The sequence below is a fragment of the Salmo salar genome, chromosome 19, assembly GCF_965601325.2.
Source record: "Salmo salar chromosome 19, fSalSal1, whole genome shotgun sequence".
Taxonomy (NCBI): Eukaryota; Metazoa; Chordata; class Actinopteri; order Salmoniformes; family Salmonidae; genus Salmo; species Salmo salar.
The window spans coordinates 5,740,964-5,752,324 of NC_138309.1; positions in this window are offsets into that span (position 1 = coordinate 5,740,964).

The window sequence follows — 11,361 nt, forward strand, 5'->3', positions numbered from 1 at the left end:
ACCCGGACCCTCCCCTATAGGTTCAGGTTTGCGGCCGGGAGTCTGCACCTTTGGGGGGGTACTGTCACGCCCTGACCTTAGATTGCTGTTTATTTTCCCTTTTTTGGGGTTAGGTCAGGGTGTGATGTGGGGGTGGGCATTCTATGCCAGTCTATGTTTTCTATTTCTTTGTGTTGAGCCGAGTATGTTTCCTAATCAGAGGCAGCTGTCTATCGTTGTCTCTGATTAGGAATCATACTTAGGCAGCCCTTTTCCCTCCTGGGTGGGATCTTGTTTTTGTATTGCTCAGTGAAGCCTGCAGAACGTGACATTCGTGCTTCTTTGTTTATTGTTTTTGTATAGTGTTCTGAGTATAATAATAAATATTTATCATGAGCACTCCTTACACCGATCGTCACACCATCCTTCTCTCACAGCCCCTTTCTCGCTTGATCTCTCTCGGTTCTCTCTCAAAGACAGGCAGGAAAACAGTTCTAGTTTTTTGTAAACATTTCTCCCTGTTCAACTGATTTCCTATTTTTCATTGATCTGTTTAGATTTTTTTTTTCTTACATAATCCTGTATTTTGAAGAATGACCTTTTCAGAACTGGTAATAGAAAATAACATAAGATATTTCATAAGGCTTATATACTGTATCGGAAAGGCACCAAGAGACAACAAAAATACTATTTACACACTATTCATATATACATATTATATACAGTACTGTTAAATTAGATCTTTAGAAAGCGGAGAGGCGCTGTGATACAAGATGTTTTTTAAAGCTAAACTTGCTTTTTGCCTGGGTAACCTCTGGTGGCAGAGCATTCCAGGATGACATGGCTCTATACATAACTGAGTAACCTCTGGTGGCAGAGCATTCCAGGATGACATGGCTCTATACATAACTGAGTAACCTCTGGTGGCAGAGCATTCCAGGATGACATGGCTCTATACATAACTGAGCAACACATGTTTTTGGTTTGGGTAACGTGTAGAAATCCATAGTGGCGTGTCTGGTGGGGTATGTAGGTCTGTTTGAAGTGTATGCAAATAGATTATACAAGTGGTTAGGCATTTAACACACAAATGTTTCTTAAAAAGACTAGAAGAGAAGTAGTCAATTTCTCCTCAACCATGAAAGAATATCATGCATGTTGTTGTTAGTTCTGTGTGTGCAGTTAAGGGCAAGGCGTTCTGCTTCAAGCCAGCTGCAACTTTGCTGCACCTGACCATATTACCTGACACTAATCAAGATGGGACAAGATCAGAGCTTGAAAAAGTAGTACAGTTGATGTGTAAATAACACAGAACATATTTTTATAAAGCAGACATACCTCTCCCCATCTTCACAACAACTTTGTCAATATGACTTGACCATGATCTTACTCCTAGGAGTTCAGCTTTTTCAACTTGTTCAATGGTCATACCCTTTATGCACAACCCCAGTTGAGGTTTAGGTCTAAGAGAATTCTTTGAACCAAATACTATGCTTTTTAGATGTTTTTCAGACCAATTTATTGTTGAATGCAGTTCCCTATATGTATGCTGAAAGCCAATAGTTAAGTATTTCTCAGAAAAATAGCATTGTATTTATTCAAACAATTCTCTCCATCCGTTTACTAAGAACAGGCAGCAAACTGATTGGGTGGCTGTTAGAGCCAGCAAAGGGTGCTTTACAATTTTCAGGTAGTAGAATTACTTTAGCTTCCTTCCATGCCTGTGGACACACACATTCCTTTAGGCTTTGGTTAAAGACATTTCAAATAGGGGTGGCAATACAGTCTGCTACCATTCTCAATAGTTTCCCATTTAGGTTGTCTATGCCGGGTGGCTTATCATTATTTATAAATACTGTTTGTCCACCTTTTCCACACAAACTTGACCAAATTCAAAATGTCAAACCTACTCTCTCATTATTAGATCTTCAAAACACATATGATGGTTCACTGTTCAATGTTGTCATTTCACTTCTCAGTTTGATCACTTTACCAATGAAAATGTAATTGAAATGATTGGCTATAGGCCTCCCGAGTGGCAAAGCGGTCTAAGGCACTGCATCGCAGTGTTGCGGCATCACTACAGCCTGGGGTTTGATCCCAGCGACTCCTTGTGGCGGGCTGGGCACCTGCAGGCTGACTTCTGCCGTCAGTTGAACAGTGTTTCCTCTGACACATTGGTGCAGCTGGCTTCTGGGTTAAGCGAGCAGGTGTTAAGAAGCGCGGTTTGGCAGGTCATGTATCGGAGGAAGCATGACTTGACCTTCGCCTCTCTCAAGACCGTTGGGGAGTTGCAGCGATGAGACAAGATCAGAATTCGATCGCAATTTGATATCACGAAATTGGGGAGGAAAAGGGGGTAAAAAATAATCATAAAAAAAAACTGATTGGCTATATCAAAAGGTTTTGTTATAAATGACACTTTAATGAATGGAGATTAATTAGGTTTTCTGCCCATAATATCATTTAAGGTGCTCCAAAGTCAAACCTTTTCAATTGAGCAGCCTGTCTTGTTTGCCACCTTCTTTGCATAAATTCTTTTAACCATACAACTTTTCAATTAATCGTTGAATCAGGGGCTCTAACAGTTCTGACAATTAGTTTCTTAATAGGTGCATGTTTGTCATCTGGAAATAATATTTTTACAAATATTCCAAGTGCTGCATCTAGATTCTCCTCATACGTATGAGTCCTGAGAAAAAAATGTGTATGATGTCTTATAAATAACTTTAGGCCCTGCCTTTGATACTTCAGCTTTCCTTGTTATTGCCACAATGTTATGGTCCCTACAGCCAATGGGAACTGATATTGCTTTGGAGCAGCATTGGTAAAGATATAATCAATACAAGTGGATGTCACAGATCCAACACTATTGGTATACACTCTAGTTGATTGAGTGATACCGTGGGTCATGTTACAGGCATTAGTCAAGGTAAGAAGCTTCCTCTTGAGAGGACAAATAGATGATAACCAGTCAATGATCAGGTCACCAAGAAAATACATTACTCTGTTAGCATTAGAGACCATCAGACACATTCTCCAGATACTGACAGTTTGCACTTGGTCTATTGCAGCACCCTAAAAGAAGAGGCTTCAGATGAGACACAAACCTGCAACCACAGCACTTGTGCTTCATTTTTCATGAGATCCTCTCTGAGCTTTACAGGAATATGGCTCTGAATATGTACAGCAACCCCATAGACATTCCTGTCTTTTCTATAGAGGTTTTTTCCTACTATTCTTATTGCTGTATCAAAAAGGTGCCGTCTTATCAAGTCTCAGAAATGATGAATAAATTACTAATCTCATGAACTTTGTATCTGAGGCTACCTATATTAATATGAGCAACTTTAACCCTGTCCTGGATAAAACTTTACTCATAATGATAATAGGATGTAATAACAAAGAAGGAATTACTGGATTTTTGAGCACATTATGTTCAGATGCCTTACCTGGTTTAGCTCGCCAGCAGCAGGGTGTTCTATTATCTGTGCTACTTCTGCATTGCTGTCTTGCTGGACTGTGGGTCTCTTCTGATTGGGGCGTTGTCCTGTCAGCGTGGGTTTTAGAGGGGGGGCACCCTGTTTGTTTAAGTATGCTTAAGTTTAAGTATCCTAGGTCGTACATCAGCTGGGGTGAACGTCACGGTGTTTCGCTAGGTAAACATTGTATAACAGAGCACAGCCTCTAGACAGCTCAGCATTGCTGCTCTGAATAAATGTGGAAGGGCACATCGCCACATGGTGGACATAGTGATTTTGGTGTTAGGAAATTTCACTGCAGCTTAGGCTGCCACTTGGTCCATTGCAGGAGCTACATGTCCTTGCATTGTCATCAAATCATTAGTACCTGTGTGAATTACAATGTTTGGCCCCATTTAATTTGTTGCTTGACAGACTTTTGGTGGTCTACCACTTCGCGGCTGAGCCGTTGTTGCTCCGAGACTTTTCCACTTCACAATAACAGCACTTACAGCTGACCGGGGCAGTTGAAACAGGGCAGAAATATGACAAACTGACTTGTTGGAAAGGTGCCACGTTGAAAGTCACTGAGCTCTTCAGTAAGGCCACTCTACTGCCAAATCAAATATTTATTTGTCAAATGCGCGGAATACAATAGGTGTAGACCTTAGTGAAATACTTACTTACAAGCCCTTAACCAAAAATGCAGTTAAGAAAAATACCTACAAATAATATAAAAAGTAACAATAAATTAAAGAACAGCAGTAAAATAACAATATCAAGGCTATATACAGGGGGTACTGGTACAGAGTCAATGTGCGGCACCGATTAGTCGATGTAATTGAGGTATTATGTACATGTAGGTAGAGTTATTAAAGTGACTATGCATAGATAATGACAGAAAATAGCTGCAGCATGGGCAGGGGGGGGGGGGGGGGGTGCAGAGCAAATAGTCTGGGTAGCCATTTGATTAGATGTTCAGGAGTCTTATGGCTTGGGGGTAGAAGCTGTTTAGAAGCCTCATGCACTCCGGTACCACTTGCAGTGCGGTAGCAGAGAGCTCTGGATTTTCCCCTTAGCAGCTTTCGTTTGTGATGCTGTTTAGAATTTCCCAGGTATTTTCTACAGATAGAAGGGCCAAGCGCCTGCTACTGTTGCCAATGTTTTTGTTGTTGTTTTTTTAGCAATGATGCATGTAACTTTTTAAATAATGCACTTTTTTATAATGAAAATATAAAGCTATTAAATGTGTAATTTTGTGTAATTAACACTCTAAACCTCATTTACAATGTCCAGAACAATAATATTATTTTAATTCCCTTACCAAAATAAGATAAATGACAATGCGGACCAAAAAACCAAAATCATCTTCATCGTTCATTGAAGTTGATGTATTTAACCAAAGCCTAAAGGAGTGTGTCCCCCCACAGGCGTGGAAGGAAGCTAAAGTAATTCCGCTACCTAAAACTAGTAAAGCACCCTTTGCTGGCTCTAACAGCCGCCAAATCAGCTTGCTGCCTATTCTTAGAAAACGGATGGAGAGAATTGTGTTTGAACAAATACAATGCTATTTTTTTAAGAACACATGAACAACTGACTTTTAGCATGCATATAGGGAAGGGCACCCAGATTGTACTGCACTGACTCAGATGACTGATGATTGGCTGATATAAATTGAAAATAAGATGATTGTTGGAGCTGTATTGTTAGATTTCACTGCAGCATTTGATGTTATTGATCATCATTTGTTATTGAAAAGAACTTACGGCTTTACACATATGACCTCACCATGTTATGACCTGTCATCACATGGTGAGAGTTACTTATCCAATAAAACTCAGTATTATTCAATGGAGGCTTCTCTAACATTAGATATGTACTGTGCAGTATCCCTCAGGTCAGTTGCATTGGGCTATTACTCTTCTCTATTTTTACAAATTATTTGCCACTTGTCTAACAAGAAGTTAAAATGACTATGTATGCTGATGATAGCACACCCTACATATACAGTGGCTTGCGAAAGTACTCAAGCCCCTTGGCATTTTTCCTATTTTGTTGCTTTACAAACTGGAATTAAAATATATTTTGGGGGGGGGGGTTGATTTTTGGGGGTTTGTATCATTTGATTTACACAACATGCCTACCACTTTGAAGATGCAAAATATTTTTTACTGTGAAGCAAACAAGAAATAAGACCAAAAAAACTGAAAACTTGAGCGTGCATAACTGTTCAGCCCCCCCAAAGTCAATACTTTGTAGAGCCACCTTTTGCAGCAATTACAGCTGCAAGTCTCTTGGGGTATGTCTCTATAAGCTTGGCACATCTAGCACACAATTTGTAAGTCGCTCTGGATAAGAGCGTCTGCTAAATGACTTAAATGTAAATGTAGCCACTGGGATTTTTGCCCATTCTTCAAGGCAAAACTGCTCTAGCTCCTTCAAGTTGGATGGGTTCCACTGGTGTACAGCATTCTTTAAGTCATACCACAGATTCTCAATTGGATTGAGGTCTGGGCTTTAAATGTTTCCCCTTAAAACCACTCGATTGTTGCTTTAGCAGTATGCTTAAGGTCATTGTCCTGCTGGAAGGTGAACCTCCATCCCAGTCTCAAATATCTGGAAGACTGAAACAGATTTCCCCTCAAGAATTTCCCTGTATTTAGCACCATCCATCATTCCTTCAATTCTGACCAGTTTCCCAGTCCCTGCCGATGGAAAAACATCCCCACAGCATGATGCTGCCACCACGCTTCACTGTGGGAATAGTGTTCTCGCAGTGATGAGAGGTGTTGGATTTGCGCCAGACAGCATTTTCCTTTTAGTCTCATCTGACCAGAGTACAGTCTTCCATATGTTTGGGGTGTCTCCCACATGCCTTTTGGCAAACACCAAACGTGTTTGCTTATTTTTTTCTTTAAGCAATGGCTTTTTTCTGTCCACTCTTCCCGTAATGCCCAGCTTTGTGGAATGTACGGCTTAAAGTGGTCCTATGGACAGATACTCCAATATCCGCTGTGGAGCTTTGCAGCTCCTTCAGGGTTGTCTTTGGTCTCTTTGTTGCCTCTGATTAATGCCCTTGCCTGGTCCATGAGTTTTGGTGAGCGGCCCTCTCTTGCCAGGTTTGTTGTGCCATATTCTTTCCATTTTTTTAAATAATGGATTTAATGGTGCTCCGCGGGATGTTCAAAGTTTGATATTTTTTATAACCCAAGCCTGATCTGTACTTCTCCACAACTTTGTCCCGGACCTGTTTGGAGAGCTCTTTGGTCTTCATGGTGCCGCTTGCTTGGTGGTGCCCCTTGCTTAGTGGTTTTGCAGACTCTGGGGCCTTTCAGAACAGGTGTCTATATACTGAGATCATGTGACAGATCATGTGACACTTAGATTGCATACAGGTGGACTTTATCTAACTAATTATGTGACTTCTGAAGGTAATTGGTTGCACCAGATCTTATTTAGGGTCTTCATAGGAAAGGGGTGAATACATATGCACGCACCACTTTTCTGTTTTTTATTTTGGGACATTTTTTGAAAAAGGGGTTTTTTTCATTTCACTTCACCAATTGACTATTTTGTGTATGTCCATTACATGAAATCCAAATAAAAATCCATTTAAATTACAGGTTATAATGCAACAAAATAGTAAAAACACCAAGGGGGATGACAACTTTAACAAGGCACTGTAAGCACCGACAGCCAGTGAACTCCCTGAGACTCTTAGCAAGGAGTTACGGTCAGTGTCAGAATGGGTAATTAACAATAAACTGGTCTTAAATACATCCAAAACCAAAATAATTGTATTTGGCTCAAAGCATTCTCTTAGACCTAAACCTCATCTGGAATTGTGCATAAAGGGTGTGACCATTGAACAAGTTGAAGTTGAAACTCCCAGGAGTAAGATTGGATGGTCAGTTATCATGGTTAAGTCATGTTTACAAAGTTGTGAAGATGGGGTGAGGTATGTCTGTTATAAAAATATGTTCTGCATCTTTGACACAAAGATCAACTATAACAGTTGTTCAGGCTATGATATTGTCCCATCTCGATTACCATCCACTAATATTTTGGGGGCTATTTTGTTAGACTTCAGTGCGGTTTTTGACATTATCGATCATAGTCTGCTGCTGGAAAAACCTGTGTTATGGCTTTACACCCCTTGCTATACTGTGGATAAAGAGTTACCTGTCTAACACAGAGGGTGTTCTTTAATGGACGCCTCTCCAAAATAATCCAGATAGAATCAGGGATTCCCCAGGGCAGCAGCTGTCTCAGCCTCTTACTTTTTAAAATCTTTACTAATGACATGCCACTGGCTTTGAGTATGCCTTATGGCAAGGTGCTCCATCATGCTGGAAATGGCATTGTTCGGCACCAAACTGTTCCTAGATGGTTGGGAGAAGTTGCTCTCGGAGGATGTGTTGGTACCAATCTTTATTCATGGCTGTGTTCTTAAGCAAAATTGTGAGTGAGCCCACTCCCTTGGCTGAGAAGCAACCCCACACATGAATGGTCTCAGGATGCTTTACTGTTGGCATGACACAGGACTGATGGTATCGCTCACCTTGTCTTCTCCGGACAAGCTTTTTTCCGGATGTCCCAAACAATCTGAAAGGGGATTCATCAGAGAAAATGATTTTACCCCAGTCCTCAGCAGTCCAATCCCTGTACCTTTTGCAGAATATCAGTCTGTCCCATGATGTTTTTCCTGGAGAGAAGTGGCTTTTTTGTTGCCCTTCTTGACACCAGGCCATCCTCCAAAAGTGTTCACCCCACTGTGTGTGCAGATGCACTCACACCTGCCTGCTGCCATTCCAGAGCAAGCTCTGTACTGGTGGTGCCCCGATCCCGCAGCTAAATCAACTTTAGGAGACAATCCTGGCGCTTCCTGGAATTTCTTGGGCGCCCTGAAGCCTTCTTCACAACAATTGAACCGCTTTCCTTGAAGTTCCGAATGTTCCGATAAATGGTTGATTTAGGTTCAATCTTACTGGCAGCAATATCCTTGCCTGTGAAGCCCTTTTTTGTGCAAAGCAATGATGACGGCACTTGTTTCCTTGCAGGTAACCATGATTGACAGAGGAAGAACAATGATTCCAAGCACCACCCTCCTTTTGAAGCTTCCAGTCTGTTATTCGAACTCAATCAGCATGACAGAGTGATCTCCAGCCTTGTCCTCATCAACACTCACACCTGTGTTAACGAGAGAATCACTGACATGATGTCAGCTGGTCCTTTTGTGGCAGGGCTGAAATGCAGTGGAAATGTTTTGGGGGGATTCAGTTCATTTGCATGGCAAAGATGGACTTTGCAATTAATTGCAATTCATCTGATCACTCTTCAAAACATTCTGGAGTATATGCAAATTGCCATCATACAAACTGAATCAGCAGACTTTGTGAAAATTAATATTTGAGTAATTCTCAAAACTTTTGGCCATGACTGTATACATGGAAACACACAAGTCACACAGAAGAGGGCCAGTGAAACAAACCGATTGTGAGACACATCCAAATGTAGTATACCTCAGTTGGTGTGTCTGGTACTACTCCTACAAAGCAGTCGACTTTGTCCTGTTAACAAACAAACAGCCCAGCATGTTTGGGACTCTCAATGCTGGTCCCAGTCAATGTTTTCTTGGTTAGCACAAATAGGGCATCATCTGCAATAATTTGATGACGGTTTTCCATAAAACAATAATGTAAATAACTAAAGCTGCAACTTTTTGGGCGACTTACCAAATTCACATAGAAATGTGAGATCTCGATCTGTTGATCTCATTGAAAGCAAGTCTAAGAAGCGGTAGATATGTTCTATGTGCACTCTCTCTATGCTTCCCATGCTCACGTTTTTACACCAGCTTCAAACAGCTGGAAAATACAAAAATGTTTGTTATGGAAAATATATATTTTTTGTGGTTTAGATGGTACAATGATTCTCTACACTATACTTGCTTGTTTTGTCACAAACTAAAATTAGTTAAACTATTAGAATTTTAGCAACCAGGAAATGGGAGAGCGATTTCTGCATCTGTAGTTATTCAAAATTATTTGAGAGAGTATTTTCACGGCCGGATAAAAAAATTTACCCGATTTAAACTGGTTACTACTCTTGCCCAGAAACGAGAATATAATTAGTATATTTGGATAGAAAACACTCTAAAGTTTCTAAAACTGTTTGAATGGTGTCTGGCAACTCATATGGCAGCCAAAAACCTGAGAAGATTACAAGCAGGAAGTAGCCTGTCTGACAATTTGTGGTCCTTCTGTTGCATCTCTATCAAAATTACAGTATCTCTGCTGTCACGTGACACATTCTAAGGCTTCCATTGGCTCTCTAAAGCCACCAGAAAGTGGATTGGGGCGTCTGACTCTGGGCAAAGTACAGCAGCTCTGTTTGTGAGTGGACTGCCTGGTGGCTCAGAGACAGGAGATGCGCGTTCACGAGACTTTGCCATTTTTTTCTTCACCTGTTTGAATTAATACAAGGTTGTCCGGTTGGAATATTATCGCTATTTTACGAGGAAAATCGCATAAAAATGGATTTTAAACAGCGTTTGACATGCTTCTAAGTACGGTAAAGGAACATTTTGAATTTTTTTGTCACGAAACGCGCCCGCGAGTTACCCTTTGGATAGTGACCTGAGCGCATGAACAAAACGGAGGTATTTGGATAATAACTATGGATTATTTGGAACAAAACAACATGTTGTTGAAGTAGAAGTCCTGGGAGTGCATTCTGACAAAGAAGAGCAAAGGTAATCCAATTTTTCTAATAGTAATTCTGAGTTTACTGAGCCTCGACGTTGGCGGGTGTCTGAATAGCTAGCCTTGTTGGCCGAGCTACGTACTCAGAATATTACAAAATGTGCTTTCGCCGAAAAGCTATTTTAAAATCTGACACCGTGATTGCATAAAGGAGTTCTGTATCTATAATTCTTAAAATAATTGTTATGTATTTTGTAAACGTTTATCATGAGTAATTTAGTAAATTCACCGGAAGTTTTGGGTGGGTATGCTAGTTCTGAACATCACATGCTAATGTAAAAAGCTGTTTTTTGATATAAATATGAACTTGATTGAACAAAACATGCATGTATTGTATAACATAATGTCCTAGGAGTGTCATCTGATGAAGATCATCAAAGGTTAGTGCTGCATTTAGCTGTGGTTTGTGTTTTTGTGACATATGCTTGCTTTGAAAATGGCTGTGTGATTATTTTTGTCTGGGTACTCTCCTGACATAATCTAATGTTTTGCTTTCGCTGTAAAGCCTTTTTGAAATCGGACAATGTGGTTGGATTAACGAGAGTCTTATCTTTCAAATGGTGTAAAATAGTCATATGTTTGAGAAATTAAAGTTATAGCATTTTTAAGGTTTTTGTATTTCGCGCCACGGTATACCACTGGCTGTTGAATAGAGTGGGACGCTGACGTCCCACCTAGCCCAGACAGGTTTAACCTGTTGGGGGTAGGGGGCAGTATTGACACAGCCGGATAAAAAACGTACCCGATTTAATCTGGTTACTACTCCTGCCCAGTAACTACAATATGCATATAATTATTGGCTTTGGATAGAAAACACCCTAAAGTTTCTAAAACTATTTGAATGGTGTCTGTGAGTATAACAGAACTCATATGGCAGGCAAAAACCTGAGAAGATTCCTTACAGGAAGTGGCCTGTCTGACAAGTTGTTGTTCATCTTGGCTCTTTTTATTGAAGACTGAGGATCTTTGCTGTAACGTGACACTTCCTACGGCTCCCATAGGCTCTCAGAGCCCGGGAAAAAGCTGAATGATATCGAGGCAGCCCCAGGCTGAAACACATTTACGCTTTTGGCAAGTGGCCGATCAGAGGACAATGGGCTTAGGTGCATGCACGAGTCGACCCCGTGCTTTATTTTCTTTCCTCTTTTTACCTAAAC